This window comes from Bos grunniens, chromosome 1 (genome assembly GCF_055505025.1).
Source record: "Bos grunniens cultivar Pamir isolate PY7600 chromosome 1, Bosgru_T2T1.0, whole genome shotgun sequence".
In the NCBI taxonomy this organism is placed as follows: domain Eukaryota; kingdom Metazoa; phylum Chordata; class Mammalia; order Artiodactyla; family Bovidae; genus Bos; species Bos grunniens.
The window spans coordinates 66,441,028-66,449,961 of NC_141165.1; the positions used below are offsets into that span (position 1 = coordinate 66,441,028).

The 8,934-nt window shown below is 36.7% G+C and overlaps 1 pseudogene; it reads right to left on the reverse strand.

The window, feature by feature from the left end:
- Positions 1-8,692, reverse strand: part of LOC147379560 (E3 ubiquitin-protein ligase RNF135 pseudogene) — a 43,568-nt pseudogene extending 34,876 nt beyond the window's left edge.
- Between the last annotated feature and the right edge of the window lie 242 nt (positions 8,693-8,934).

Here is an 8,934-nt window from a genome sequence, read left to right on the forward strand (position 1 = left end):
GGTATGAATGTGAAATTTTCTTTATATATATATATATATATATATATATATATATATATACATATATATACACACATATATATACATGTATATATATCCTCTGCCCACATATATATATGTGTGTATATATATACACATATATGTATATATATGTACATGTATATATATACATATATATACATCCTCTGCCCATGGAATTTACCAGGCAAGAATACTGGAGTGGTTTATATATATATACATGTATATGTATATATATATACATGTATATATATTTCTGAAAGCTGAGCACCGAAGAATTGATGCTTTTGAACTGTGGTGCTAAAGAAGACTCTTGAAAGTCCCTTGGACTTCAAGGAGATCCAACCTGTCAACCTGAAAAGAAATCAGTCCTGAATATTCATTGGAAGGACTGATGTTGAAGCTGAAACTCCAATAATTTAGCTACCTGATCCAAAAAACTGACTCATTGGAAAAGACCCTGAAGCTGGGAAAGATTGAAGGCAGAAGGAGAAAGGGACAGAGGATGAGATGGTTGGATGGCATCACTGACTTGACGGACCTGAGTTTGGGCAAGTTCCAGGAGTTGGTGAAGGACAGAGAAGCCTGGCATGCTGTAGTTCATGGGGTAGCAGAGTCAGACAGGACTGAGTGACTGAACTGAGTGATGTAACAGTAATTTGAAGCATTGTTTCAAAGCATTCAAAATTCTTTAAATGTGATGACATTTACTCTTCTCCATAAATCTATGAGTGGGTTCTATTATTTACCCTAGTTTATGAACAAGCATATGAAAGAAACAAGAGATAAAGTAGATTAAGTTATGTAAACATTACAGTGCTGCTGCTGCTGCTGCTAAGTCGCAGCAGTCGTGTCCAACTCTGTGTGACCCCATAGACGACAGCCCACCAGGCTCCCCGGTCCCTGGGATTCTCCAGGCAAGAACACTGGAGTGGGTTGCCATTCCCTCTCCAATGCATGAAAGTGAAAAGTGAAAGTGAAGTCGCTCAGTCGTGTCTGACTCTTAACGACCCCATGGACTGCAGCCTACCAGGCTCCTCTGTCCATGGGATTTTCCAGGCAAGAGTACTGGAGTGGGTGCCATTGCCTTCTCTGGTATTGGAACATAGGGGCATCCATTTGTTTACATATTTTCTATGGTTGCTTTTATACTAAGATAACAGAACTGCCATCATTGATATAAGAGCCACAATATTAGGTTTTTCTGTTTTATTAATATACAAGTCATAGTTTTTGACAATCACGTCCTTTTAAATTTTAATATTGTTCACAACCATTTCAGTCAACTTAGACTATGGAAAGATGATACATCTTAGCTACCATTATGAATAACATCTTCTAAAATATGTATTCTGTTACTTAAAAGCTTACTTGCTTTATATAGATTTATATTACACATGAATTTTCAAGGTTCATTCATGTCCCAGCATAAGTTTCTATAAGGAACACTGCTTATATTCTCCTAATTTTGGGTAAAATAAAGAGTTTCTTGGTACTTCATCTTAAAACTCGAATTATATAAAATGATAAACATTGCAAGAGGCAGCAAAACTTATTCAATGATATTCTAGTTTTTCTTCTGTGGTTTAAAGACTATTGGGCTTTGCAGGTGATGCTAGCAGTAAAGAACCTGCCTGCCAATTAAATCTTTAAAAAAAATGTTTATATTTGCAGTAAATTAGGCAAATAAATACATTAATTCCTAGATAATTATTTATAGGATTTTCCTTCCTAATTCATGCACACTTGAATTTGATTAAATTTTCTAACAAATACAAAGGGAATTTTCTGTGATATTGTGGTCCAATAATAAATTCCTCTATTTCCTTATTTCTTTAAACTTTCTTTTTCTGTGGCTTCATTTGTTTATTCTTATCCCTGAACATATCCTTTATTCATATCCTTGGACTTTGGTTTGCATATATAAAAGGTGATATCTATAAAGTTTATATTTTTAATATATTATATATTGAAAAATATTGTATGGCAAGAACTATAAATTAAACTTATCTCTAATCCTTAGCAAAATCTTTTAAGGTAGGCATTATTATCACCAATTCATTAATGTCTAAATGGCTCCTTGCTTAAAATCATATAACTAAAAAAAGTTTTGAAATTAGGATTCTTTCCTAGGCATGTTTAACTCTTAAGTTATGACCTTCTATGAAGTTATTCTGCTTCTTTATTGCCTATCAGACTAAAGACTACCTAAAATAATGTGTTTCTTTATGTGTGGGTTTGATCTTATGATCATGGATAATTCCAATATTTCTTAATATCTACCCTAAATAAAATTTTCTACTAGGTTTATTTTCCCTGAAATACCATTTTGCTACTTGATTTTCTATTTCACTTTTAGCTTTTTACTGAAGTATAAATTACATGCAGATGTATATAAATCATAAGCTCAGTAACTCATGGTGTGAACACACTTATGTAACCAGCCCCCAGATCAAGAAACAGAGTTTCACCAGCATACATACATGTTCTCTTTGTACCTAGCTTCTTTTAGTCAATGCTGTTTGTAAAATTCATCCATGCTTTATGTCGAGCAATAGTTTTGCATTTCATGTTGGAATAAAACCAAATATTTACTTATTCTTATTTTAATAGACATTTGGGACTATCATGGAACAACAGACTGGTTCCAAATAGGAAAAGGAGTATGTCAAGGCTGTATATTTCACCCTGCTTCTTTAACTTATATGCAGAGTACATTATGAGAAATGCTGGGCTGGAAGAAGCACAAGCTGGAATCAAGATTGCCAGGAGAAATATCAAGAACCTCAGATATGCAGATGACACCACCCTTATGGCAGAAAGTGAAGAGGAACTCAAAAGCCTCTTGATGAAAGTGAAAGTGGAGAGTGAAAAAGTTGGCTTAAAGCTCAACATTCAGAAAACCAAGATCATGGCATCCGGTCCCATCACTTCATGGGAAATAGATGGGGAAACAGTGGAAACAGTGTCAGACTTTATTTTTCTGGGTTCCAAAATCACTGCAGATGGTGACTGCAGCCATGAAATTAAAAGATGCTTACTCCTTGGAAGGCAAGTTATGACCAACCTAGATAACATATTCAAAAGCAGAGACATTACTTTGCCAACAAAGGTCTGTCTAGTCAAGGCTATGGTTTTTCCTGTGGTCATGTATGGATGTGAGAGTTGGACTGTGAAGAAGGCTGAGCGCCAAAGAATTGATGCTTTTGAACTGTGGTGCTGAAGAAGACTTTTGAGAGTTCCTTGGACTGCAAGGAGATCTAACTAGTCCATTCTGAAGGAGATCAGCCCTGGGATTTCTTTGGAGGGAATGATGCTGAAGCTGAAACTCCAGTACTTTGGCCACCTCATGCGAAGAGTTGACTCATTGGAAAAGACTCTGATGCTGGGAGGGATTGGGGGCAGGAGGAGAAGGGGACGACAGAGGATGAGATGGCTGGATGGCATTACTGACTTGATGGACGTGAGTCTGAGTGAACTCCGGGAGTTGGTGATGGATAGGGAGGCCTGGCGTGCTGCGATTCATGGGGTCTCAAAGAGTAGGACACGACTGAGCGACTGAAATGAACTGAACTGAACTGGGACTATCATGAAGAATAATACTATTGACAGTCTCAAACATCATTTTTTACATATGTGAATGAATCTCTTTTAGTTAAATGAGTGGAACTGCTGAGGCATTTAGTATACTCCAGTAGAGAGAGACAGTCATTTTTCTAAAGTGTTGCCCAATTCATATTTCTACTAGCCTTATATGTGTTCCAGTTATTCACCAATAGGTGAAACTGTTTGTGATTCTGTGGTTTTCAATTTCATTTCCCTGATAGCTAGCAAACATATTTTAATGTTTATTGACCATTTGGGTACCCTTTTTATGAAGTGCTGATTCAAGTATTCTGTGCTTTTAATTTTAATTGTGTCATATTTTTTCCTTGTTGACTTGAATGAATTCTTCAACTTTTCAAGTACAAAGTACTTTGTACATCTTACCATGTCCTTATATAAATCTTTTCCTACTCTTTATTTTCACATATTAAATGTGTCTTTTGATGAAACATTTTTAATTTTAATGTATCTAATTATATTTGAATGAAATTAAGAAATCTTTCTTTCCTTTTTCTTTGATTTTTATACTTTGCTCTCTATTCTAGATGACAGTATCTTGTTTTTAAAATATCTAGAAGACAAAGCACCTTACATTTTAATTTTGTCAATATACACTGTTTTGGAAGGGCCCTTGCAAAATATATAACACTGAAATTTTATCAATAAAGTGCTTTATCTAAAAACAATTTTAACAACAAAAATATTCCATGCCATAGAAGTATTATCATTAATGCTTAATATTTTAAGATCCTTAATTTATTAAACTGTCACATCTCCAAAATGGATACATATAACTGAAAATATGAATGAAAGATAGCAGAGTATTTGTATACTTTAAGGAAATGATGTTTTGTACAGCACCACTTAAATTTCTCATCAGCAAAGCTGGTTTTATTTTCTTGATTTAACAGTTAATTACACTGGAGCTAATTATTAAGCCTCATAATAAGTGAGGCAAGAGAAACTGCAGTATATTCCCTCAGAAAATGCAAATAAGCGATAAACATTTTTTTCTAATTTACTCCTCTTTAAAATTTTCATATGATAGTTAACAACTGTCTGATCTCTGTCCATTATGCTTATTTACATAACTAAATTTTAAGTAGAAATGAAATCTCTCCTGATGTACTGATTAACTATACAGAAATGCTTAAAAAGAAAGGCTGATTATCATAAACTTTATGGAAACTGCTCGACTTGGGTTTAACAACAATGAAAAGTGGTATCTCTGTTTCTAGACTGTTCAGTCATTTTCAAAATGAAAATGATTTTGTACTTATTTATGGAAAATTTGAAATTGTTCTTAAAAAATCACATTCAGAGACAGTGGTGCCTACTCCTGAGTTAAAGCTGGTATCTCTTGCACCATTTAAGCTTGAGCCACTATATAATAGATTAAAAACAATTTGCTAAGATATATGAAGCTGGATATAATTAATCTCATTTTTAAAATGGCTGCACATTTTTGCATTTCTCTTTTTGGCTCACAGACTGTGCCATTTTTCTCTCTAAGAATGTGTTGTTCCAATATGGTTTCAGTCTGAATATGGTTGTCAGTATCATTTCCCCCCCAAGATGATGTGGTCAATATGCAATTTAAGTGTCATCAAAAGAATAATATAGGTGCTTTTAGCATATGCTTAAAATTAATTTTCCAGCTTGAATTTGCTATTTAGCAATAAGCGTATTTTGGAGTTAAATAAATTTGCTGTAGAATTCACAAGGAGAGCCAAGTGTGAAAAGAAAAGACTTCTAACATTTGTTGAATTATTCCTTTTCAGAAGACTCATGATAGGTAAAAAACTTGAGGACCATTTTTATGGTAATGTCATTGCTATTGTTTGGCATTTGCTGTCCCTATTGCTTTAACATTAGTGTCTCTCTCAGTTCCAAGGATCAGAATTGGGAAGGAAATAGGCTTGCATATTTGTAGACATGACTGACTCCGGAGACAGTAAAATTTTCATTCACATTTGATTCTAATGAGAAGGGACATGTCTTGCTAGCAATGAGGATGAGAAATAAATGAGTGGAAAAAATGAGCAAAAAAATTTACGGTGGAAAAGTCTGCCCAGTAGCTGGCATGAGAGAACCAAAGGAGAAAAAGTCAAGAGACCATAGAACAAAGTAAGTAAGAAGGTCATAGAAGCAAAGGATGGTGTCCTTTCTAGGCCAAGTTTGGAGATGTAATAGAAGTGTCAAGAAAAGTGTTGTGAATTGCTGCTGTCTTGGGCTTAAATGCCCATCTTGCTATTTTCTACATCTAGGATTTAGATACCCTGATTACAGCAACACTGTAGCTGCCTCAGGAGTTTGCTGCAAGGTTTAAGCATAACTCATGACTAATGGAGAAGGCAATGGCAACCCACTCCAGTACTCTTGCCTGGAAAATCCCATGGATGAAGGAGCCTGGTAGGCTGCAGTCCATGGGGTCGCTAGGAGTTGGATACAACTGAGCAACTTCACTTTCACTTTTCACTTTCATGCATTGGAGAAGGAAATGGCAACCCACTCCAGTATTCTTGCCTGGAGAATCCCAGGGATGGGGGAGCCTGGTGGGCTGCCATCTATGGGGTCGCACAGAGTCGGACATGACTGAAGCAACTTAGCAGCAGCAGCAGTATGACTAATATCTAACACAGTACCTTGCACATGATGAGTAGGCAATAATATTTACTCTTGTTAATATAATACAATATTTATACTCACTTCTGGTCTTTATCCTATTTCAATGCTCGTGAGGAGATTTCCTCCTATGTAACTTAAAGTTTTCAAGTGGTTCTGACAATCTTCAAGTCAAATGATGGCAATATTAAAGTTTTCAAATTTTTCCTTTCTTCTTCCTTCCTCTTCTTTCTCCTCTATCCTTTTCCTTCTTGTTTTACTCCCCACTTCTCTTATTTGTCTTTAAACACTCATTGATTGCCTCTGGATATATGGAAGTAATATAGCTCATATCAAGGAGAAGTTATAACTATTTGCCAGAAAGAATATGTAAAGAAATATAACTCATTGCAATACACTATAAATATTATTGACTCTGAATAAATTTCAGCTAACTTAAGTGGGTAAACTTGAGAAGTGGAAAAAAAAACATAAATTTATATTGTCTGAATGGGAAGATTATTAAGAGCAATCTCCATAGGTTCCAATTCATGACATACAAAAGGTTACAGAACACACTGTTAGATCCCCAGGGCTGCTGTAATGAAATAACACACACTCGGAGACTAAAAACAACAGATATTTATACTTTCATAGTTCTGGAAACTGAAAGTCTGAAATCAAGGTGTCAGCAGGCACCAAACTCCCTCCTGAAGGCCTTAGGTAAGGATCCTTTCCTCCTTCTTCTTAGCTTCTGAAAACCTTGGCCAACATTTGGCTGGTATCAGCATCGTTTCCTTCTCTGCCTCCATCTTTACATGTTCTTTGTCTATGTCTGAATGCCTTTCCTCTTTTTTTATAAGGAGATTAGTCATTTGATTTAGGATCCACCTAATCCAGTGTAGCTTCATCTAAACTTAACTACATCTATAAAGACCCTATTTCCAAATAAGATTGCACTTTGTGGTTCTGGATAGAAAGGAGTTTGGGGGGAACATTACTCAAACCACTGCACACATGTTGACCCATGCTCCTCATGCATAAAGGACATAGTCTCCACTCACACTCACTGTGTCATATGTATGTAAATAACACAAGTAGGGCTAAAACAGTCTTCTATCATCCAAAAAGACCAGTTAAGAAATATATCAAAGACTTTTTATTTCACGTTTTTTCCTTTGACTACATATATATTTATTTTTCCTAAAGGTAGGAGAAGAGGTTAAGTGTGCTAGAAATAGTATTAATCTTTTAAAGTCAAGATTCCAAAATTATCTAAAATGTTTGATTTTATAACTTACTTTTAGATCCTGAAAGTCTTTGTTTTATCTATTTAGAGCTGATGACCTTAGGTTTTCCAGAAAAAAAAAAAAAACAAACTGGAAAACCACAAACAAAAAATAAAGCATAACTAACTTAAGGGAGGGATCTTTGAGTAAAAGAAATACAACTACTTGGTCTTGGAATGGAGAATCATTAACCTAAATTTTTATTAAGCTGACTCATTTGAAAAGACCCTGATGCTAGGAAAGATTGAGGGCAGGAGGAGAAGGGGATGACAGAGGATGAGATGGTTGGATGGCATCACGGACTCAAGGGACATGGGTTTGTGTGAACTCCGGGAGTTGGTGATGGACAGGGAGGCCTGGTGTGCTGTGGTTCATGGGGTCGCAAAGAGTCAGACACGACTGAGCAACTGAACTGAACTGAACAACAAATTATCATTTCAAGATCTGGTTGAAAGAATATGAAATAAGAAAATTGATAGGAAATAAATTTTAGTCAAAGGGGAATGATGTCATCAAAGTGGCAAAATAGGTAATTCCTGGCTTCAGTCTCCCTCACAGGAAGACCAACAATTATTCACAGACAATATACCTTTGTGCAAATCCCAGACCCTGAGGTGAAGCAGAAGTCTCTTTTGGAGCACAGAGACAGAGAAGGACCACATTAGAAGGATAATAAGCATAGTTTCATTTTGAACGTCCTCTCCCAGACTGGCATAACTCACACCAAGCTTATGCATTTTCCAGTGGAAGAAAGAGAGCCCAAGATGTACATCTAGCTTTCCCATTATTGCAGGATTCTTCCTGGAAAAGACCTGCTGGGTCCTGACCTTGGAGTTAGTTCACTGGGGGAATCTGATAGCTGGATAACTGCAGATCAGACTGAGACAGAAGAGGGGAGACAGGGCTTATAGAAACCAGCACTTGGATCTTGGCCAACTGCATTTCTACTAGCAGCATCAAAGCAGAGATCCTAGCCAGGATTTTTGTCAATTTCGAGTTGAGCTGGTAGCCCCATCTGGCCAAGGAGCTCAGTTGGCATGTCTGCCTGGCTTGGGATCCAGCCAATAGCCCATACTGGCAATGGAGCCTATTCTATGAGCCCACCTGGGCCGGAAGGCAAGTTTGAAGCCTTGCCCAGCTACGTAGCATATCTTCTGGTTCCATACTTGCCCCATTCGCCCATCTGCAAGAAGTATGGCCTGAGATGCCAGGCAGGCTCAGAGCCTAGCTTCTGGTTCATCTGAGCAGCAAAGCAAGTCAGCATTCCTATCAAACAGCAGCCCCTGGAGACCCAAAAATGTAAATAGAGAACTTCACTTAGCCATAAAACCCATTTTACAGCCCTGCTTAGGCACAGAAAAGTCAGCAGCCCTGCCCAACTGTTGAATATAGCCACTGACCTGCCTAGCCAGGGAGC